The sequence below is a fragment of the Mesoplodon densirostris genome, chromosome 9 (genome assembly GCF_025265405.1).
Source record: "Mesoplodon densirostris isolate mMesDen1 chromosome 9, mMesDen1 primary haplotype, whole genome shotgun sequence".
Classification (NCBI taxonomy): Eukaryota; Metazoa; Chordata; class Mammalia; order Artiodactyla; family Ziphiidae; genus Mesoplodon; species Mesoplodon densirostris.
In genome coordinates this window covers 12,784,559-12,808,824 of record NC_082669.1, presented here as the reverse complement: position 1 = coordinate 12,808,824, position 24,266 = coordinate 12,784,559, and the positions used below count along the sequence as shown (strand labels likewise).

General features: G+C 39.0%; 1 long non-coding RNA gene across 1 annotated transcript; it reads left to right on the top strand.

Annotated features, from left to right (window-relative positions):
- Positions 1-1,059: 1,059 nt before the first annotated feature.
- On the top strand, positions 1,060-16,169 carry LOC132495689 (uncharacterized). Its single transcript, XR_009533329.1, has 2 exons — positions 1,060-1,260; positions 16,000-16,169. It is a non-coding gene; the product is annotated as an uncharacterized LOC132495689 (long non-coding RNA).
- Positions 16,170-24,266: the final 8,097 nt, after the last annotated feature.

Here is a 24,266-nt window from a genome sequence, read left to right as displayed (position 1 = left end):
GGGTGGGGGTGGGGAAGGAGGGTAAGGATGCCGGGGGCCACTCCTGCGTGGTGCGAGTGGGAGCGCGCGCGCGCGCCTGAGCGTGTGTTGTTAGCTGATATCCATGGTAGCTGCAGTGGCAGCGGCAGGGTCCGCGCGCGCCCGCGCGTGTCTGTGTCTGTGTGCGCGCGTACTAGTTGTACTGTACTGGCAACAGGGGAGGAGGCAGAGGGCAGGGGAGGAGGGAGCGGGCTGGAGGGGGAGGAGGGGCACGCGCGCGCCGGGTGGGGAGCCGCTTCGCCGCTGTCTCCGCTCCCTCCCTCCGCCGCTTGACCCGGTAGTGAAGGCTGAGAGAGAGGCAGGCTGGGTCCGCCTGGCAGTCTACGGGAGGAGGCGGGAGCGGGAAACGAGGGCAGCCGAGGCCCGGCGTGGGGAGGCCGGCAGGCAGGGCTGCGAACCCAGCGCGGACCTTTCTTCAGCCTCCCGGCGGCCGAGCGCTGCGCTAGGCTGCCGCGCTGTGAGCACGCCCTGACTTCCTCAGACCTGGGCGGGCCGGAGCAGAAATAGCGGCACCTGGACTTCGGCTCGCCTATTGCCGGGCGCTGCGGCTCGAGCGCCGCGAGCCTCGGGGCGCGGAATCCTGGCGTGAGAAAGCCGAGCTCTGGGACCCGCCCGGCGTGCACTCGCCGGAGAAGGCCTGGGCGCTGCGAGCCGGGTGGAGGCGTCGGAGTTCACTGATTAGACAGGCTTTGTCTTCTCACGTTTCAGTCAGACCCGTCGCAGAGTTCTCAGAATTCCCCTCAGAGGAGCGTATAAAGTTAGAGAACTGCAGACTGGTTTTTCTGTCAGCCAGGGAGGGGGAAGCAGCGCCCCGGCCCCGGGTGCAGACGGGAACTTAGCGGAGGCTTGTCTGGTGAAAGGCGATTCCAGGCACCGAAGGGTAGGGGCTTCACTTTTCCAAGTTAGAAGAAGCGGGAAGAAAGGGAGTGCGGGATGGGGGTGGGGACGGCTGCGGTGAGCAGCCTCCTCAGAGAACTGGGCAGTTTCACGCGGGATCTGCGGCGAGACCGCTGGGCACGCCCTCGCCGCGGGCGCCCTCAGAGCTGCCGGGCTGAGACGCGGGAGAAACCCTAAGTTGACCCGAGCAGACAGCCTCCTGCTACCTTGAAGGAGAAGAAGTCTCCAAGGGTTGACAGAGCGGCAGAACAGGGGCTGGAACTCAGCTCGCTGGCCCGCCACCAGGCTCCTTTCCCTTCACCAAGTTTGCGGCCGGGAGGAGAGGTGAGGACCGGGGCGCCAGGATGCAGGAGGGCCGCTGAGTTTCACTCAAAGGCTAGTTTCGTGTGAGATGTTAGGGGTGACTTTTTAAATTCTTGTAACTGGTAGGTGAATTTAATTTGCTTTAGTTTCAAAATGATAATTAAAAAGAAAAAAAAAGGCGCACACCCACTCATCTCTTTAAAGCAAAGCATGAAAAGCACTGAGCTGTTAGGATTCTTGCTGTCTGAGATGAAGACAGTGTGGGAGGCAAGCGGAACAGTTAAAAATGCTTAGTCGACCCAAACAGAAGGACCCAGTTTGAATTCAGGCTCTGCTACTTAGCAAGAGTGTGATCTTGAATGAAGTGTCGACCTTTCTGAGCCTCAGTTTCCTTACTTGTTAAATAGGATTAAATGTACTCATCTGACAGGACTACGGTAAGGATGAGATCAGGCAGTACGTGCAAAATGCTTGCCTGACATAGATGGGTAGGCACTGGAAATGATAATTTCCTCTTTTTTCCCCTTCTCGTATAACTCACTGTTTGGGGAAGTGGGGGATCAAAGTTAGTCACAACGGAAGAGATCTTAAAGAAAGATGATTTAACCGTGTCTTTTTTCACTTGAGAAAATGGGTCCCCAATGAATTGGCTTTGATTGATGAGGATTATTCAGTGAGCCAGGAGCAATGCCAGGATCTGAAGCCAGAGATGCAGGCAATGCCCAGGTACGGGCAGGACTTTTTGTACCACAGCCCAGTGTCACCCAACGAAGTTGGGTTTTAGCATTATGAGATAACAGCCTTAAGTGGAAATTGGTAATTAGAACCGAATACAGTGTGTATTTTTAAACGCCATTTACAAACTAACACGTACGGGTAATACTAATATTTATAAAGTTCTTTTTTATCATTTTTTTAACATTTATCACATGTTGTTCTATAGGCTTTACATATATTAATTTGTTTCTCCTGACATCTTAGTAAAGTATGTACTATTATCATCCCCTTTTACAGATAAGGAAACTGAGGCATACAGAGGTTAATTTTTGCAAGGCTGCAGTTTTAGTCAGTGGTGAAGCTCATATTCAGACCCAAGTGTTTGGCTCAAGACGTGGTCTCAGTCACTGTGTTGTACACTCTTTCCATACAACTACCACATACCCTACCAGCAGTCATTACATAGTGTCCCCAGAGGTTGGGTCTGCGTTTTATTGTAGAGGTGCTTAGGGAAAAAGAAAACAAACGGGGCAGGAATTTGACATAAAAGCATTTTACCCTTAAGAACCCAGGAGAGCCACTGAGGGGTGTGCCAGCTAATTTAGTGTTTGGAAGCTTCTAATTCATCTTTTTTTTTTTTTGTCCTGAATTATGATAATTAGAGCTGGAACCTGTAAACATTTCTTTGTTTTCATTGGCTCAGTGTTAGCACTTGTCAATAGAAGGTGCTGGAGGGACACTGCATATAAAAGGGGCTCCTCTTCTTGTTTCCAGTGCTTTTCTTCTTGCTCCTATGGTGTGGTGGTCAGTGGTATCCAAGAAACCAGTATTCCACACCCTGCAGGAAGTTTGGCCAGTTCCCCAGTGTGTGACTTCCTAGTAAGCCTCACCAGCAACCCAGTGGGTGACTTCCTAGCAAGTTTCACTGGCCCCTAGCTGGTGGTTTTTCTCACCAGCCCAGTCTGTGACATCTCAACCCATGTCTTGACTGTCAAATGGGCTACAGCCTCATTATCTCCAATGAAGACTGTCTCTCAGGCTTTGTAGGGTAGAGAGCAAGGATGGGGGTAGTTCATCTAAGTTATCCCTCCTTGAGTACTCTCCCACAGCCCTGGAGGTAGTGTCTCCTCCCTTAATCCACTCTTTCTGTATTCTTTAGTGATATCCTCTCCTCTCCTAAAAAAAGAATTGCTAGTTAATAATTCTTTATATTAAATTTTCCCTGTTCTAATTTTGGTGTGATTTCTGTCTCCTGACTGGATCTTGACTCATACAAGGTGAAGAATCATGTAGAACCCTGAGGAAAGTGCTTTCTTGGTGTCAGAAGTTGGGATCTTGCCTTTAGCTGTGCAACCTTAACTAGGTCACTTACCCTGTCAGAGCTTGTGCCCTCATTTGTAAAAAGGGAGTGAAAATATATATGACAGGGTTGTGTGAGCATCATGTAAAATTGAATGCTCTTTAAATGCACTTAAACGTGAATGCACTTTAAAGTTGTAACATGCTATCAAAATTGAAGGTTTTAATTATCAGTATAGGACCAGAATAGCAAAGAAGGAGATACTTGAAGAAAAAAATTACGTCTTGGCAGTGGGAGGGGTGGCATTTCCTATAACGTTTATTGTCATCAAATAAATACATTGTTTGTTCATTGGTTGGTTTACTTTGCCTAGCTTTTCAGAGATGAAAGCAAATAGTTGTGAATCTTAAGTTTTTCAAGTTTCCAGCTCTCTGAAAAATATGACTGAAATTATGACCATTTTGAAATGCTAGATTCAGACTAATTTGGTTACTTTCTATTCTGGTATCCTTCACATTTGCTTTATTTCTCCTTTGTCTCCTTTATCCTTTCTGGGATGGATGCCTATGTCACGAAAGAATTATTTCATGGCACTAGAAACTGCGTGCTATTCCAAAAGAAAAATAGTTCAGGAATCTTAAAAGCTAAAGAAAGAAAAACATGAGTACATTCAATCCTTAGGAGTTCTATGAGGTAGATGCTTGTGGCAGACCCAGTTAAGTTCCATCCTGATCCCTTAGGATCCCTTTGCTTGGATCCGCCTTACCCCTAGCTTCTGTTCTTTTACTTCTCAGAGCCAGCCCCTGAGACTCTCTTTGGAAGACTGCCCAAGGGCTACTAGACTCATTTCGCCTTCAGGCACAGAGAGCCAAAGGGGAACCACTTAGAAGTTCACTTCCCTCCTAGGACACCGTTTGCCAAGGACTGCCCTACACAGTATAAAAGCCTCTAGTAATAAGAAAATCTGAAGTGCAATTTACACCCCAAGGCTCCCCTGCAGGATCATGCTAGAATTTTGCCTGAAATCACTTCCTTCCCTATCTTGCTTACTCTGTTATTTATGTGTTTTTCCTGGAAGTGTTTTGTTAATAAAACAATTACACACAGTCCTCACCTCAGAGTGTGTTTCCGGGGATCCTGACCTAAGACATTGCTATTCCTTTTTACAGATGAGGAAACTGAGGCTCAAGTATTATAAATTGCCCAAAGCCACACTACCTATAAGGGGTGAATTTGTGACTTGATCCATGTCTATGTGACTCTAAAGCTCCTACTTCTAATGCTGTATTACATTTAAAGTCCCTAATACTGAGTATTTTTAAATTTACTCTCTGAACAGAAGTGGACACAAAGCTCAGCAATTGGTTGATCAACAGATATAAATATTATATCCATATATTAAGAGATCTTTAAGTGTTTGAGGAGGAAGTATAAAGAACCACCAACAGTAAGACCGAAGTGCGGTGTGCCTCATGTAGGAAAACCTTTACGAAGGTGAGAGCTGCCTGACCGGAGCTCTGATAAAGATACGACTCACATTTTAGAAGAGACTGTAAATGTTCAATGTGGTTTTCAGTCACAGGCTTTCTTCATGCCAAGGCTGAGTTGGGTATTTGTGTTTTTCCTGTTGATTCTGTAACAAATTTCCACATTGGTGGTTCAAAACAACACAGATTTATTATCTATAGTTGTGGAAGACCAGGAGTCCAGTTCTCACGGGGCTAAAATTAAGAAGTTGGAGGGGCTGTGTGTCTTCTGGATCTCTAGAAAATCCTATTCCTTGCCTTTTCCCACTCCTATAGGGTGCCTGACCTCCTTGGTATATGGCCCCCTTCCTCCATCTTCAGTGCCAACAACAGCCAGTTAAGGCCTACTCACATCCCATCGCCATGACACTGACGCCCCTGCTTACCTCTTCTACTTTTCAGGACTCTTGTGATTACATCAGGCACCCAGGTAACCCAGGATAATCTCCCTAGTTTAAAGTCAGCTGATTAGCAGCCTTAGTTCTATCTGTAAACCTAATTTCCCTTTGCCATGTAACATAACATATTCACAGGTTCTAGGGATTAGGACCTAGATATCCCTTAGGGGGCGATCATTCTGTCTGCTGCAGTATTATAGGATACCACATATTCATATCCTCACTGTTTCTAACTTAGTTCAGGTTATCAACATAACTACCCCAATACTATTGTGGTTATTTTCCCTCTCCCTGCCTTTACCTCAAAAACCTCTGTTTGGATTAGCTGAAAGAACTTTCTGAAACCTCTCCTTTCTCCTCTGCTTAAAATCCACTAATGCTGCCCATTACATACACAGTAAAGTACAAACTTCTTATTTTGGTTTGATCCTCTTCTGCCCCGTCCAAACTCTCCAACCACATCTCACTATATACCCCCTGGAATTGGAACCCAGGGCGCCCAGCCAATGTGTATTCTCCAAAACAAACACAGACTAAAGGAAGCCCCTTTATAGCATCTGTTCTAGGTCCCTTGAAATATCATTAAAGACAGAAATTTAAACATTGAACTTCAGTAATATTTTGATCAGGGCAGTGAGGTACAGTGCCTTGTGCCAAAACCCCACCATATTTGGGACCCGAGACAGCTGACTCGTGTGTCCTACCAAAGGGTCAGGCCTGGGTCTCCCCTTCCACGTACAACCTTTTGTTTCATCCATCCTGAATTTCTTAGTTTCCTTGACTCCCGAGGCTATTTCTTGGTTCTTTGCCTGAAATACAGCCATCTCTCTTTGTTTGTGGGGCTTGTACCTGCTTACCCTCTAAGACATACCTCTAAGGCCCTTTTCTCTCAGGAGCCTTTTCTAACACTTTTTTATTTTTTTTCCTACCAACATAACACAAACTCTTCTTTATGTCTCCATGCACCCTTTGTGGAAACATGGCTTCTAATACACTTCCTTATTTTCAAGTCTGTCCCCCACAACAAGAATAGCTGGACCTTTTTAGTTTATCTTTGCATTCTTATCGTTTTGCGCATTCTTATCATTTTGCACATTCCCTGGCACAATGTAAGTGCTCAGCAGAATTCTGCCTAATAACAGATGTATCCAAAGTGATAGTGTATGAAATTTCACTATCTGACCACTACCTAATGTGAATTTTTATATTTAGTGTTAAACGTTTATCTCTTTACATTCATACTAATGTCTTAAGAAATTGGAATGCGGAAGAGCACATATTGATGAAGAAAAGACAGAATATACTTAGCCTTGAGGCTGAGGTTAAGAAAAGAAGCCAGATTCTTCAAGACCTTGGGACAGGGTCTGAGAGGTAGTAGTGATGGTGGTGGTGGTGGTGGTGGAGAATAAACTTGACCTGCTTCATAGTTTGTCCACGGCCATTCCTATTATTAAACCTCTTTTCACTCTTGCTACAGTATTCACACAAAAATGCTAATCCATATTTATAAGGGAGATTTATTTAGCGTGATGCAAAGCATCTTAGACTTTTCTATCAGATCATCTCCAACAATAATATACTCAACCACTGCCAACCAAAAGTAATCTTATTTGAAGTCTCCAGTTTTCATCTAAAAGTCCTATGGATTTTAGATTCTACTCTGTAGTAGTAGGTTCATATTTATACCAATGTGAAATATGACTTTTCCCTCAAACTTTGCCAAATGATGTTTCAGGAGGATTTGCCATGTTTATCTGGTGGTTTCTGGGCCCAGCCCAGTGACTCCACATGATGTGCACAGCTTAAGTCCGGTGACTGGAAATACAAGCCCAAGTACTGGAGAGAGTTTGGTCTACAGAGATACATGTGGGGACACTTTGAAACCTTGAATCTTTGGCCTAACCTAGCAGAGTGCAAAACATGAAAAGAGGAAAACACTGAACTCTGATTTGTAATATCTTTTACTAAGCAGAGAGGAGTGGAAAGATCAGTGAAGAAGACTATATTCTAAGGTGAGGATCTAATGTTGAGAAATCAGGCCTCTGCAAGTTAGTGAGGGGAAGGATTAGGGTCTTAGACTTCTCCAAACATGTGTGGAACTGCATATTTTATTTGGTATCTTGTCAAATTACATTGTAGTGCTAATTCTCTTTACCTCAAAACCTCAAATATTTTGATGATTGTAACATTTAGGTTTCTATCAACTAATTTTTCATAGAAGGGCCAGAACTGTTTCATTTTAGCCTAGAATTAATGGTCATTGGTTGTGCTTCTGCATTTCATAGAGCCACCTTACTATTTTTAGTATTGGTCTTAGTATTGGGAGGGAATATATGGTCCAGCGTCTCCAGATCTCAGGAAATTACTCTCAGTCAGGACTGTCAACTAGTCACCTGGCCCTGTGTAAAAGATCTGGGGACAGTCAAGATTTGAGTACTTAAATCTATGAGAGTATTAGATCATTTTAGCTGCTAGAAAGTTCTGAACGAAGTGACTTTGGTCTTTGTAAAGCATCTCTTTGTGTGAAATTCATGGACCATGCAGACTACACAAAGTGAGGAAAGAGAACTACAAGATTGTTTAAATCATTGCTCCATCCTAACTACAGAGTTCACATGTATGGAGAGAAATTTGACTAGCTCAAGCAAAGAAAGCATGAAAGTAATTTTTTGTTCTGTGACTGGTGCTTTTGTTACCTTATTCAACGTATGCACAAAACACAACAGAATAATGTTTTTGGATCTGGAAATGTATTCCTTCTTATGCAGTGTTATGCAGGCATACTTATTGAATGTCAATATCTGAATTTATCTGTCTTTTTTTATTATTTTGCTTTTTACTCACTTGGTACCTGTCAATCTTTTATCATCAATTTACATTCTATTAAACTCAAAAAGATATTCTTATAGCTTTTATACTTTTAGCCTTCCTTACTAGATTTTTTTAAACACTTCAAAAATTCAGGTACTTGGATTTCATGCCATCAAGTAGTTATATCTATATCCCCTCCTTTTTTTTATTTAAGTGAGTATTTCAATTGCCATCACTTTCTACTTTGTGATTCTAAATCTTTTAAAACCATCTTACTGTTTTTCATGCACTCATCCTTATAGAAAACTCTTCTCTATAAAATATTATTATCTCTTACATTTATAACTACTTCTATTTTTTCATATTATTATCTTCCTGTTTTCCAAATGCACATCTTAGTTGATTCTTTTTTTCTCTATGTATCTCCTTAGTATATGCCTTTAGTTTCCCATCAATTTCCATTATAAATTTTTTAAAAATTTAAAATATGCTACATGTATTTTTAACATGATGTTTAATGCCCATATTCTAATCCTCCCTAATAATTTTTATCATTTTGTTATTGATTTTAAATGACAATAGTTTCCATTTCAATTAAGTAAAAGAAGCAAAAAAGGCACATTATCATGAGCTTAATTTTTGTCAATAGTAGAAAATCTTGTAGGTATAAAGAAAGTTTATATGGAAATAAAGTGAACATTTTCTATCTTGAAATAGTGAGGAACAATCAGATGTGTTTTCTAGACTTTGGAAAAACACACTTCAAAAAATTCAAAGAAAAGTTCATCATGCTTCCTCAGTCAGATTACTAAGAAGCAAAAATTCTGATGAACAATTGGAGGAAATGAGAGTGTAATTCTAATCATACTAATTTTAATAATTTTGCAAACCTCTCCAGACACTATTCTGTGATGTGTGGTTTGCTTTTAACCATTCTGAATATCAGAGATGTCTTTCAGAATATGATGAATACTAGTGGTCTTATCCCACCCTTTGTCCCCCATCATAAATGCACATGTACACATATCTTCCATATATGTACATATCATTTCATGTAATCTATAGATTCATTGATGCCCAACCATTTTTTGGTTAGGTGATTCTTTAAAAGTCCAGCTTAAATAAACCTCTTATTTAAAAGTTTTTTTTTATTTATATATAATCAGCTGAAAGTAATCTTATCTACTGAACTCCTATGAAATGCTACCTGATCCTTTTCATCAGGTTGTATTACAAAATTCTAGGCATAGCTCAGCCTCACTTCTAGCCTATAACTTGAGAGCATGGCTCATGTTCGTAGTCCTCAAAGATGTTGAATGAATGAATGAAGGAAAATACAATAGTAGGAAAAAGGAGACACATAACTACAATGAATATACAGTGTATAAATATACACATTTATACAGTTTATGTATAAACATTCCCTGAAGCTCCCACTTTAGCAGGATGCTAAATAAAAGAAATCTAAGTTTTCTCAGTACTAATGGAGATTTACTTCCTAGCTCTTTTCTCTGGAGACAAATGTAGGTCTCCTCAAGGATAGGAAGATTTGCATATGAGGTATGATTTAAAGGGCTAGAAACATCTCTTCTGCTGTCTCCAAAACACTTCACTATGTTTTGTCATATTGCCTGATAATTTGCATTAGAGATTTATCCTTTTGAGCTAATAAAATGCAAATATCTCTGAAAGAGTTTCTTCTGCTTTAGTCATACTCATATGGCTACTAGTGAACAAAGTATGTTCATTACAGGATAAAGGGAAGATTGCCAACTAACAAATCCCTAGAGCCTGTACTACACCAAACGTTGCTTAGCAATTTCTACAATTGTCTCAGTCTAGTTTACAAGAATAAAGAGATTAGAAATCAAGGGTATATGGGTATGTTAACATAAAGTTGTAAAATTGATATTTACAACTGTGTTTCTGTTCTCTATTGATTTAAAAGCAATGGAAATAGAAGATTAATAGGTGGTGTCATAGGGTGGCACTAATTCAGTTCGGTGGTATTAAAAGGTGATTGTTAAGCCAAGAGTTGAATGAGACACAGCATACAGTTGTGTAAAAATCTGGGCGAAGGACTTTTCAGGCAGGGGAAAGGGGTAATACCTAGGTCCTGAGGTGGTAAGGAACTGGACAGGTCAGAAACTAAATAATTTCGACTTTCATTATTTTATACATTCAGTTATGCTACCACTTAGGTTAGTCTCTAAGGCCTTCCACAAGTTGGACCTTGTTTAAAATTTAATTCTTCCCTCACCTCTTCTCACCATGTTCCAGGCTAGTCTGTGCCTCTGTGACTTTGTTTAATAGCTGCTCATTCATTCATTTTTGCCTAATAAACTATGGCTCACCTCTTAAAATCCACCTCAATTCCTCTTTGAGGAAACCTCTCACTCTCTGCCACCCATCATCCAAAGAATTGCTCAGTCTTTGTGCTACCATTGACTTATGCACTTGAGACACTGCTTTGCAATTACTAATTTATGTCTGCTTTTATCACTAGTAAGTTTCTTTAGGACAGAGACATTATAAATTCATCCTTGGGTACCTATGATCCATAATATTAGTAGTACTGCATTGTACATGGTACTAGTAGTATATAGTAGATACTCAATAAATCATTGTTCAATGAGTGAATGAATGGGATATCTTTTTGCTGTTGTGATTTAACTAATGTAACATTTATCTTCAGAACAGTTTCCATGACATATTTATTCTAGTTAATAGCTGTAAACTAACTCTAGACTATAGCCATATTCTATAACCACTAAAATGTTTATCATTGTCATTTCAAAAAATAAAATGTTAAATATTATCCTCCATATTTAATGCAAATTATGCTCGTGGAAATATTGTGGAAAGATTGAGTAATTTTTTGACACACAGTTTTCGATTTTTCCATTTAGCATACTTTAGTAGATTTTCAGCCTTTTAAATACGTTAGCATTGAGGACCAGGTACTACTTAATGAAAATCATTATTTAATAGTGTGTTTTTGTGGTTTGTTTGTTCCCCTTTTTAAGTTAGGGTGAAAGAATAGTGTTTGAGACATTCATTACATTTTATTTAAAAGAACTCACTGTTCCTAATTTGTAAGCTGAGGGCTTTTTCAATTCCTAAGTGTGTGGCAAAAGTGGAATAGCTGGATGAGGAGCTGGGAAGGAGAAATTATAGGAGATGTAGCAAGAGATGGAAGGAGAATACAGACCTTTTGGCAGGCCAAGTCAAAGGTAGTTTCTGTCAGGGAACTACTACAGCATCATACTTTAAGAGATGACCGAGAAATGGCATTAAAGTAACCATGCAGAATTGGAAATACACATTTGGAGCTTTTTTTTTCCCAGAACGTTTCCAATATATTGGTACTTGCCCAGTGTCTAAGGAGATAAGTGTCTAAATGATTGGCATTTGTTCTAGGCTTTATCTATAGTCATGGAGAAATTTTCACCTGCAGGTTCGTCTTGAAGTTGTGGTACAGTCACCTGATACACATTTACTGAATGAACTAAGCTAATGAGTAGAGGTCTAAGCCTTTAATATCAGTCCCTTTATTTATTTGTTTTTAAAGTTTGTGTTAGTATGGACTCCTAGATTCTCATTTAATCTAATGGATTAGAATACTAATATTCTTTATTTTGATGCACAAATTGTTTCAGATTTGGCCTGTAGGAGCTCCTTTAAGATGGTTTGCTTATCCTTTTGATGTGTCCCCCTGATTATTTGAACATTTCCTTGTTTCTTAATATAACAAAATGTTCCAAATTTATCTTGTTTTTTTATTCCCCAGCTCTGGAATCTGCCTTTCCCCACAATTAACTGTGATATTTTTTAGTGGAGAATGATATTTAGAAACCAGAATATGGTGATTTGTCTTATTTATTGCAACTGTTTGGCCATTTCTTCTAAGCCCTTTCAGTGGAGAGACCTAGAAATTGTATATAGAGATATTTCAAATATATTTATATGAAATATACTAAATGTGTAGGAAAAGATAACTAAAATTGTCATCTTATTATGATCAAAACATTAACATTTTTGAAGGGAAAATATTTGTTATCTACATATAATGGGCCTAGAAAGTAATAACATTAATCTTTTTTTTTTTCTTTCTTTTTTGCGGTACGCGGGCTTCTTACCGCCGCGGCCTCTCCCACCACGGAGCACAGGCTCCGGACACGCAGGCCCAGCGGCCATGGCTCACGGGCCCAGCCGCTCCGCAGCATGTGGGATCTTCCCGGACCAGGGCACGAACCCGTGTCCCCTGCATCAGCAGGCAGACTCTCAACCACTACGCCACCAGGGAAGCCCAATAACATTAATCTTGAACTAAGTACACCCAAATAGGTTTCATTAACAGTTAAACATAATGTATCTTAGAATCTCAGCTATTGGAAGGAGACATTGTCTAGAACTGTGATCTAGGTGTTATACAGTAGACCCTTGCAGTGTTGTTTTGGATCTGTGTTGGAAGAGAAAAATAAGATCAGGGGACAAAAGCTTGTCCTAATCCTTCCTAAAACTTTTAAGCACATGGAGAAAAGACATTGAGCATTCATTACATTCAGAATCTTGAAATGAATGTATAGTTATGAGGAGTATAAACAAACAAGGATGTAGTGACACTATCTACATGGAAACAATACTAGTGTCCTCTCTTTGGATAACTACGCTATAGATGCAATACTAACCATTCCACTTAGCAATAGCTTGATGATTATTTGGCCACCAACATGAATAACTTGTTAAAAGAAGATGATGAGGAGTTGTGAACATCTGAATAATCAGGATTTACATCATAAAATCCTAGACTATGTATCCAAATTCTTACAGAGTTTTCTCCCAGCCTGTCATGGAGGGCTTTAATAGTCTGTTTCTTCTATTACATTGAAAACCAGAGCTTCTCTACTTGGCTTACTAATTCCAAAGATTAAATCATTAAAGGTAGGAGCTTACCCTTACTGATTTATTTGCTTTTCAGAAAAATTAAGTATAGCCTGATAAAGTTCATTTTATGTAGTATAATAAACATAGATTCTCATTTTAATAAATACTTGCTAACTATTGCATTATAGTAATTTAATAATGACCTGAAAATAACGTAAAAATATATGTGTACATATATGTACATATGTTCATATAATACATATGTTATTTTTAACTTCAGAAATCATAAAAAATAAAATAGATACCTGAAGAAGCCACAGCTGTAATTAAAAAAATAATAATTTGACAGTGTTAGAAGGCAAAATTAACTAACAATTATTAAGAAGTTACTATGTGGTACACACCATATGTATTGCCTTTTATTTAATTATCAAACAATGTAATTACTAGAGCTATTATTATCCCCATTTTATTGAAGAAGAAACTGAGATTACCTACCTTATTAAACTTGGTCAACTTCTTGTAACTTATAATTAATACATTATAGAAATAGGACTCAAACCCACATATGTTTACTTTAGACCCCATGCATCACATAAACATTCACATGAACTATGCCACATAAATCACACTACTTCGGGCCAATAACAATTTTACTAAATTGATTCTTTGTTTTTTTGTCTGTAAAAGAAGGATGTTGGCCTATCTTAGCCATCCTCAATGTTTTTAACAATCAGTAAATGCTTTCATCACACGTAATATTTTTTTAATGTTCTGTATTCTTGATTGCAAAATAACTATGATTCAGTTATGCTTTGAACTTAATTTCAGTGCTATTAATTAAAACACATCTGTATGTATCTGAAAAATACCAGTCGTGACAATAGCACAGAGAGCTTGGTTTTGAAAAGTAATTTAAATTATAATTAAAAATGAACCAAAGGTACATAGAGAAGGTGTGGACCACACATATGTGGCTGAAAGCTGACCCACAGTCATCTTAAATGGATTTTATCAAAAGGGATGCCTAAAAGATGCCAACAGAGAGAGTCTGTGAAGAGATGGCCTGCTGAGACCCAAATCACAGTGAAGTACCCTTGAGAGATGCCTGCTAATGAATGGGGAGAGGAGTAAATGGTCTGAAGAACCCTATAAGGAAATGAAGCACCCTGCAAGGGAGAAAGACCAAGAGTCAGCTTTGACACCTCCCAAGCCAGACAGCAGTCAATGATGGCAGCTCACAAAAGTACAAGCATGCAGGAGCTTTGCTATACCCTCACATCTCCTCTCTCCACCATCTTAAAACCTGGTGTGGTCAGAAACAGTGCTAATTAGCATTTGAGGAGAGGAAGAAGACAAGTTGGGAAAATAAAGTATCTATCCAAGTCATACTGTATACTACAGGGCTGCCTTCTGTTGCATGGTTGATTAGGTGAGTGCAGAAGCTTTAATTTTGAATGAAGTTTGGAGTTTTTATTATTTACTCTAGCTGTACCTATCAGTTTCTAAACTGAAAGTGATTAAAGTATCAGGAGGATTTTTATTATTTAAGAGAGAGGTGGGGGATGAATCAAAATTCTGTCCAGGGGAGGGAGAAGAGTTACCTTATAGAGCATACTCCCAGGGACATTTTGAGAGAAAACAGTTACTTAATTATTTCATATTTTAAAAATTCTTGTTTGGTTATTCTCTCAATTGTGTTTTTATATATCCTTTCTTCCTAAATGCTTTAGCCATAAGCAAATAGGGTAAAGTTTTCATATACAAGATTATACATGTTTTCCTTTATAATTGGAGAAACTGGTATTTTATTTGAACCCCACGTGTCATGTGACATATTTGACACCTTATATCATACCTAGTGTGTGACTATTTATAAAACTCAAATTATCTCAAATCAACAGGATCAAAATTAGATTTGAAAAAATGTATTCAATAAGATGTGTAAGATGAGGTAGAATTAATCCTAATTGAATTCACAGAGGACCTGACATGTAAATCTGTAATATGTATTATATTAGATGCGACTTAGTATTAGATTTGCATTTAGAAAAATGTACTATGTTCAGTTCTGAGTATCACTTAGGCAGAATATTAGGACAGATATCCTATCTTGACTGTCTTCTCCCCCCTCCCCACCACCTAAATGTCATTGAAAAATCTGTTCATCTTGATTATCAACCTTAAAGACTGGTTTTGAAGAATGCAGAGAACCTGAGATTTACATTTTAGTGGGAGATAGAATATAATTAAGAAAAATTTTTATAGGTACAGAAAAATGTCCTTAAGAGGTAACAATTTTAATACCTTAAAAAACTTATCTATCAAATACTGAGTTTTAGATATTAAGGCTAGCAAATATATACAAAATAAAAGTTTCTTGAATAAATGTACAACATTTAGCTTAAAGAATCCATTTAGGACTTAATATTCTGCTATCAGTATGTGGGTATTAAAATTGTTTTTTGAAACATATTGGTAATTAACTCAGAAAAATCCTTGGAATTTGGATTTAGGTGCTATTATTTAGATTTTAGATATTGTCCAAAGGAGGTTGGTACTGTTTATAACGTGGGCCCTAAAGTCACCCTAAAGTAAGGTGACTTACTTTATAAAAAAAGAATATTCTAGTATGCAAAAAATGTTAATGGTGTCTAATGACATCATTCTCACAAGTATAATGCAGAGAGTAAAGTACTTAAAACATTTCTTTATATTATTTCATTATTAACAATGGCTATTCATGAAAAAATAAAACCCTCAAATATAGCAAAAGTGAATAGTTACTGAAACTTAGTATCACTCTGAAAATTTATGTTGCTTAAAAATACTGGTTGTGATTATATAGCATTCTGAATTCAATGACTTTTAGACCATCTTAATTTACTACCTAAGAGCTATTCCTCACTACCTCCTTACTGATAAGAAAGAACCCCTCTTTGCTCAGATTGGCAATGTCCCCAGATAAAACACTCACCTTCTCAGACTCTTTTGCATCCAGGGGTGGCAATGTAACAAAAGTGTAGGTGATGAGGTCCAAATATGTTTCTGCTGGAGACTTCTGGGAATATTTTTGTTTTTCTAATACTGATATTCTTTTTATCCCTTTCTCTCTCTCCAGGCTACAGCACAACTGAAGAGGGAGAAACCATCTTGCCTCCATGATTGGACAAACATGGAGATAAAAGCTTCCCTGTGTGGATGATAGAGCAAAATGTTAGAAGGGGCTCAGACTCCCTTCCTTCAGACTTCTTGATATGTGAGGAAAATAAAATGCTATTATAAGGTTAAGCTACAGAAATGGGCTTCTATTTTATTCAACTAAATACGTCACAATTCAGACAGTGTCCATTAAATTGGTAAAAGTATCCACTTTAAAGGGTTAATCTGAGGGACCCACCAATACGTTACACAATCAAATCTCAGAAAAAAATTAGTTTTTTTAATTCACTGTAATTTTGAAATTGATCTTTCATAGTCTTTTAGTTATCAAACTATTAAATACATTTGACCGTTCAAATAATGTTGTGAATAATGCCAATGAATCCTGTTATTTTTCTCAGTGTGAGTAGGATTGTGTGTGTGTGCGTGTGACAGATTGTTACCTGTACTTCTACCCAGCAGATATAAACTGTAAGTTCCTTGGATTTTATTAATTTGCTAGAGCAGCTCATAGCACTCAGTAAACAAGTTTATTTACTAGGATACCATGGAAAAATTGCATAAGACAAGGGATGGGGAAAGGGCACAGAGCTTCCATGCCCTCTCTGAGAACACCACCCTACCTACATCTGCACTCATTCAACCTAGAAGCTCTCTGAACCCTGTCCTTTTGGGGGTTTTTGGAGGTTTCATTACAGTGGCGTGATTGATTAAGTCATTGGCCATTGGGGATTGACTAAACCTCCAGTTCCTCTCCCCTCCCTCCCAAGGGGTGAGGGAGGTGTGGAGGCAGGGGTGGGACTGAATATTCCAACCCTCTATTCATGTTGGCTCCCCAGGCAACAAGCCCCCAGCCTTAGTTGCTTTCCAAAAGTCACCTCAATAACATAAACCCAGTTGTGGTGGAAGGGGGCTTGTTATGAATAACAATACACCGAGTTCACCTTTATTAGTTTCAGGAACTGAAGACAGGAGATCAAATATTCTAACAAAAAATGTTCCCATTGCTCTTATAGCTCGGGAAGTTCCAAGGATTTGGAGATCTGTGAGCCAGGAACCTGGGATGACGACCAAATATATACTTCTTATTATAACTCACAATATCACAAATTAATATAGAGAGATCTTTAAGTTAGGGGGAAAAAACTAATATAGCCATTTCACTGATTATTAACTTAAGCCCTCAAGTTAAAATGTCCTTGGTCAAAGTCACAGATGTTATTTGCTATTTGCTATGAGAATAAAAATGGTCACTTTGAACATCACATAAACCATCCCTGAAATAACTTCCCTCAACCTCCCATCTTCTCCCATTGACAGAGGATGAAAATTTTCTAAGTCAAAACAATCTTGAGAAGAAGGAAAACAACTGTATGTCTCAGAGTCTAGGAGAGGTTTCCAGTAACTGCATGGGCAATGGCTAAGCTGAAAAATAATTGGAGGCCATAGCATCCTTTGCCCCTCAAAGGTGAGCAGTACCTAAGAGGAAGAAAGCTGAGCAAAACTACAGTTTACACCTACCACCCATCCCTAGTTCAGAGATGCAAGGATTTTGCCAACCACAAATTTGAACAGCCATCTATTTACTGAAATATACCAAACTTTCGGTGACAGCTAGGGACATTGCCTCTATAGACTTCACTACCCTCCAAGTACCTATAGTTCTCAAACCCTCAGAAAATTCAGTTCCCAGTAAAACACTATGAATAAAGGGAGTCTGGGGTGGGGATATACTGAGGAAGTTGGTAGGCAGAGAGGAAGAAAGAAGTCTTCCCTGACTAGGAATTGAACCTGGGTGGAATTTGCTAAGAGCATATTTCATACGTGTTCTCACCACACACACAAAAAATTGACTTAGAAAACTAGTAAGTATATGAGAGGATAGATATGTTAATTAGCTTGATTGTGGTGATTATTTTACAATGTATATGTATATCAAAACATCAGTGTATTTGTATAACTTAAATATGTACAAGTTTTATTTTTCAGTTATACCTCAATAAAGCTGAGGAAAAGAGGGAGATTAGGGGAAAAAGTGGTGAATGGAAACTTGCCATGTGGTGTAACTGTAGGCAAGGACAGTGATTGTGAGCAATGCTTGGGAGGTGTGGGATTTCCATATTCTACTTCAAGAGAAAAAAAGTTAAGTAAACACAGCCAGAATAATCCAGAAATAAGTTCTCATCCTAGAAGACAGAGAACCAGGCAATAGAGTAAGATTCCAGCTCACTACAAGCTTGCTAAAAGCTAGAAATTATTCTGAAAACCACGTATGTTGATTTGCTTTTCACTTTAAGAATACAAGGAGGCTTCTATCAGCATTCAAGTAGGCAGTGAGAGAGCTATAGGAATCTATGCCCCCGCCCTTTTCTGGGGGGGCTGCATTGGGTCTTTGTTGCTGCGCGCGGGCTTTGTCTAGTTGTGGTGAGCGGGGGCTACTCTTTGTTGTGGTGTGCAGGCTTCTTATTGTGTTGTCTTCTCTTGTTGTGGAGCATGGGCTCTAGGCGCACGGGCTTCAGTAGACGCAGCACTCGGGCTCAGTAGTTGTGGCACACAGGCCCTAGAGCGTGCAGGCTTCAGTAGTTGTGGCACGTGGGCTCAGTAGTTGTGGCACACGGGCTTAGTTGCTCCGTGGCATATGGGATCTTCCCGGACCAGGGATCGAGACTGAGTCCCCTGCATTGGCAGGCGGATTCTTAACCACTGTGCCACCAGGGAAGTCCCTATGCCCCCTTTTAATAGGCTAAACCATACCAATTAAATAGGATTGAGCAATCTTTATCTAAGGATGAGCACATAGCACACTATACAAGCAGATAAACAACACTTACCCTAAATAAAGTAAACAGACACAAATTGACTTATGAAAGAAATTCTTCAGCATAGAACAAAGGGAGAATTACTCTAAAATACTTCTTGAAGTGATTTTACTATAACATGCAGAATAAATTATTTAAAAAATATCTAGAACTGGGCTTCCCTGGTGGCGCAGTGGTCGAGAGTACGCCTGCCGATGCAGGGGACACCGGTTCGTGCCCCGGTCCGTGAAGATCCCACATGCCGCAGAGCAGCTGGGCCCGTGAGCCATGGCCGCTGGGCCTGCGCGTCCGGAGCCTGTGCTCCGCAAGGGGAGAGGCCACAACAGTGAGAGGCTCACGTACCGCAAAAAAAAAAAAAAAAAAAAAAATCTAGAACTGAAGCAAACAGTCTACTTCAAAATATTTAGCAACACAGATGTCCTTATAAGGTTTGTGCAATGTTAAGGATAAAGAAATTGTCTTATTAAAATCCAGGTCCCAAGATATGTAGGTTACCTAGAGACCATAAAAAAAAATACAAGAAACCTAAAGCAAATTCCAGGAAAGCTTTAAAATTAAACATTTGCAACATAACATACCAAAAGATAATTGAGAGGTGTTCATAAGGCTTATTTTCTTTTCTTCCTTTTCTGCCAGGTGATAGGCCTGGGAGAAGACTGAATTCTTTTTACTTTCTGATATGCAAGTGTTCATAAATTCTGGCACTGACATAAAATCTCTGAAAAGTTTGCTCAAACACATGTCAGGGGGTCAAAAATTAAAATTAAAATTGAGAAGTAAAAAATAGAAAAATTTGAATAAATGTTCTTATGGTGAGCATTGATATGAGTGAATCCAATTAATTTATGTACACATTAATATAGACACAAAGGTAATAATTGTCACTTGAAAAACAAGATATGTAATTGGAAAAAATAAGCATAATCTATACCTCTAACTTGTAATCTGTACCACATATTAAATTAACAAACATTTGTAAATGTAGGGATGGATCAGTAAAAGCACATTTCGTGTCTTACATAAGAGGGAGGTCAAAAGTTACATTTCTTTGTTAAATTTGAAGCTAAAAAATTATATAATCATGAACTTTATTAAAGAATACGAAGTAATCCCAAAGCAAAATTTTAAAATTCTTCCTTCTTTTAAAATTACTACTGAATAAAATAGCAAACAAGGCATAGTGCATTGCAAATGACTAAACATAAATATAACAGTAAAATAGCACAAAGTATACAAATAAATGACAGGTTAACCTGGATTCAGTTATTGCAGTAAGCATAAATTAGATATCAACAGGCAAAGTGCATCAGAACTAATTACAAAGAAATTCAATTATATGCTCCTTCCAGAAATTAGAAAAATTTTTTTTAAGTTTACGTATGTAAGTACCATGTCATATCTTTTGGTTTCATCTGTCTCTGGATATTTGGGCACTTGTTTCAAAACAACTGCTCCTTTGCATAGACACTAATCAACTCCTTATAGGCATAACCTGTGGTACCTTGCCTCATGCCCATGCCATGTACTTCTTGCCTTCTGTCTCAGATTCTCTTGTTGGCGTCGAGGTCTTAGCTGCAATAGTGTCTTCTTAGTCCCTTTATTCATGAGCAAGTTAGGTGTGCAAGGGAATTAATTTTCCATGGAGTATAATTTTGGCCAATGGGAGACAAGAGAGAATGGATAAATTCTTTACCCTTTCTTTGCTGGATAAAAATCCCTAATATTCACTCATTTCTGTGGCCACTTGAAAGATAGTGCCACATGGATAAGCAAGCAGTCATACTACATACTAAGCAGTAGCCAGTAGGATAACCTATCCTTGTATTTGCTTCCCCCCACCCTTCCCTCACTTTCTATTTCCTCACTCCTATGCCCTGGGAATGCATTATCTTGTAAGATAGTTATATAAATGTCTCTGACTTAGGCTTTGTTTTTTGGAAACCTCAGGGCAAGACCATTGATAATAAGAAAATTCTTAGAAAGTAGACTACAATGATGGGATTTTAGAGCTGGATTACTCACCTGTCTGAGAACAATGAGGATTCCAGTTCTAGTGGTGGTAGGAGGCTGAAAATTTCTGACTGGCAGTAGCACCATGTTTACTAAGGCTTTCACCTTTTTTTGCTTTGGAATAAAGTGCAGATGAAAGGAGAGGCACTGGAATATATGATAGTTATGGTGTTTTAAAAGTATAGGGTCAACAATAATGATAAGGATTGTGTGGCCTGACTTTTCTTAATGGCATTATAACTTGACTAGAACAAATGTGATGAAAAATTGGAGCTCCCTTACATGGTATTGAGAAGGGGTCAAAAGACTCAGAGAGTTGAGAGTATTAGAATAGATTATCTGTTTAAGACTTAAGCACCCATAACTTGATTAAGATCCGTGGGTGGACCCAGAAGACACTCCATAAGGAATGCACTGTTGAGTGGACACCAGTATGTTTAAGAAGCATCGTTTGTGGTGGTTGCACTCTGCAGGCTGTAGTTGATGGTGTCGGTTGTTGCTATTGAACTGGGCTCTTTAATATCGATGGGAATCAGGCCAAGGAGTAGCATTCAATTACCAGGGGCAAAGAAGATGTAATTACTAGACTTGCCATCAAGTTGCCTTGACCTTCAGCGATCTGTGGTAATAGCTAATAAGTCATGGCATTCTTAGACATGAGATAGATGAGTAGATGCCTATGAGAAATGGAGAGAAAGAAAAAAAAAAGATGAGACAGAGGCTGACATCAGCTGCTAAAACAGGAAATTGTGGTTTCTCACCCAATTTCCAGATCTAAGTCAGTTCTCAAATCCAGAACTCATTGATTGAAGCTCAAGATCCTGTTGAGAATGAAGCCTGCAATGCCACATTAAATTTATACAATAATTATTCCCTCAATTATTCTCTTAAAGTGACCTGGAGCCATTTCCAGGGTAACTGAACATTGAGGAATGAAGAAAATCCAAACACTTCTAGGACCGTTAGATGTAAAGTCTGAGCTGACACTGATGCCATGGAATCTGAAACACCACCATGATTTTCTGGTTAAATGGGAGCTTATGGAAGCCAGGTGGAGTCTGGCTCAAGTTCATTTCAGTGCATCCAAGTATCTTTGAATCTAATCTGTGGTTATTTCCTTGCTCCCTGTGTGCACGATTGAGAGAAAACTACTTGGCAGCTAGCAGAACCCAGTCATTATAGCCTGTGAGTGGTAGTCATCAGGGCATCCAGAGCCAAGTGGAAGCCCCAGAAACCACACACCCATCCTGAGGAAAATCATAAATCAGAAGCAATACTATATTATGGGAAGAACTGCTGAGATTAATATCACTATCAAACACCTAGAGGATATAGGGGTTATGGTCCTCACGGTGTTTCATTCAATTCACCTGTATATACCCTGAAAAAATGAAATGGATCTCGACAAGTATATGTATTAACTATAAATTTATTCATGTGGCAGCTCCAATCACAGCTACTGTATGATACCATCTGCCACAGAAGCTGCTATTGCGACTACCACTTGGTTAAATGACAGTAGATTAATACAGTCTTTGGCACCTGTTATAGGATTAACATTCTTGAAGATAAATATGTACTTTCCAATTCCCTTCATTAATGAGGATCAAATTTGGTTTGTAGTCACATGGTAAGAGCAGGAGTTCATATTTACTCCCTAGCCCAGGAATATGCTACCTGTCCTTTCTGTCACAGTAGAGAATTCAGGTACCTTGATCACCTTGACATAACACTAGACTAGTACATTGATGACATCATGATAATAGGGTTTGATGAACAGGAAGTGGAAAGTACACTAGATATTCTAGTAAGTCATCTGTGTCAGAGAGTGGGAGAGGAGTCTCATGAAGATTCAAGGGACTGCCACAGTTGTAGAGATCCAGTGGTCTGGGACATGCCAAAACATTCCTTCCAAGACTAAGGACAAGTTTTTGCACTTTGCATCTGACATCACTGATGGAGGCACAGTGTTTGATAGGTAACTTCTGATTTTGGAGGTAGCACACCCTGAACTTGAGAATGCTGCTCTGACCCATGTATTTGGTATCTTGGAAGCTGTTCATTTTGAATGGGACCTAGAGGAAGAGAAGATTCTGCAAAAAGACCCAGCCTGAGGTTCCTTGCCGCTTGGGCCTTATGATTCAGCAGATTTGACAGAAATGATATATCTATCAAGGAAGAGTTTGCTGTGTAAAATCTCTAACATATTTCCAGGATTTGGAGGAAGATTATGCCTTCTCTGTCAGAAAACTAGTCTCAATTTTAACAAACATTTCTGCCACGATAATGGATCCTACTAGAAACTGATAGGCTGACCATGGCTTGCTAAATGACCATACCACTGAGGTTTTCTTTCCTAAGCTGGATATTGTCAGATCCATCACATAAGATTGGGCAGGTGTAGAAACAGCATTTGGATTTCAACCTAAGCACATCCAGAATGTACTAGTAAATTACACAAACAGAAGGCTCAGGCTTCCATGTCACTTGTCTCTGCTATCCTCAAAAACAAGAATAGATGTATATGTTTTGTTAAATTTGTAAGATGGTATCAGCATTACAAATCTTATTTCTTACTTTTTATAGTCAACATTATATATTTTAAAATCTGTTCTTTTTCTTTTATGTACAACTAATTGGTTTCTTTTTACTAATATACATTGTTCTATTAGAACACATTGTCACATATTATCTATCTATTTCATTAGCATTCAACAGTTAAGTTACTCCATTTCTTTACAGCAAACAATGCTATGGTCAACATCCTTAATAAATACCTCTTCCTTTTTCTCATTATTAATGAGATTAGGGTAACTATGTATTGAATCATTCAAGTTTTACTTCTGTTATTTTTTCTCCCTTAGTTATTTTTTACTGGGTTCTATGGAAGTTACTGAATATTTTATATATTAATTCTTATTATTTATTCATAAGTATTGAACCCCAGGCTGTCACTTTAGTCTCAGTCCTGTGATTGAAATGAAATCTGTGACTGACCACTCAGATCCTTGTTCAGGGCCAGAGGGTTTATTCCCTCATTGATGAAAAGTGATTCTTGCAGGCATCCCATAATAATCTTCCCTCATTAGGAACTGCCTTGGGTGGAGATATTTGTCTCACCCAATTTCACACATGCTTCCCAGGGCAGTTTGCATCCAGTGACTGGTGAATGCAGGGAAGTTTGGCCCCAGCCTCTCTCCAGCTTCAGAGAAGAAGCCTTCATTGATACTGCATCATAGCACTATTTCTCCCTCTAACCCAATTCTATTTGTTTCCCTTCCCTCCCTATCACAGGTGTTGACCCCAAGAACGATCCATAATAAACCTGCTCAGTAATCTCTTTCTTACGGTCTGGTTCCTAGGGACACAATCTGTGTGAGTGACAATTATTCATGGA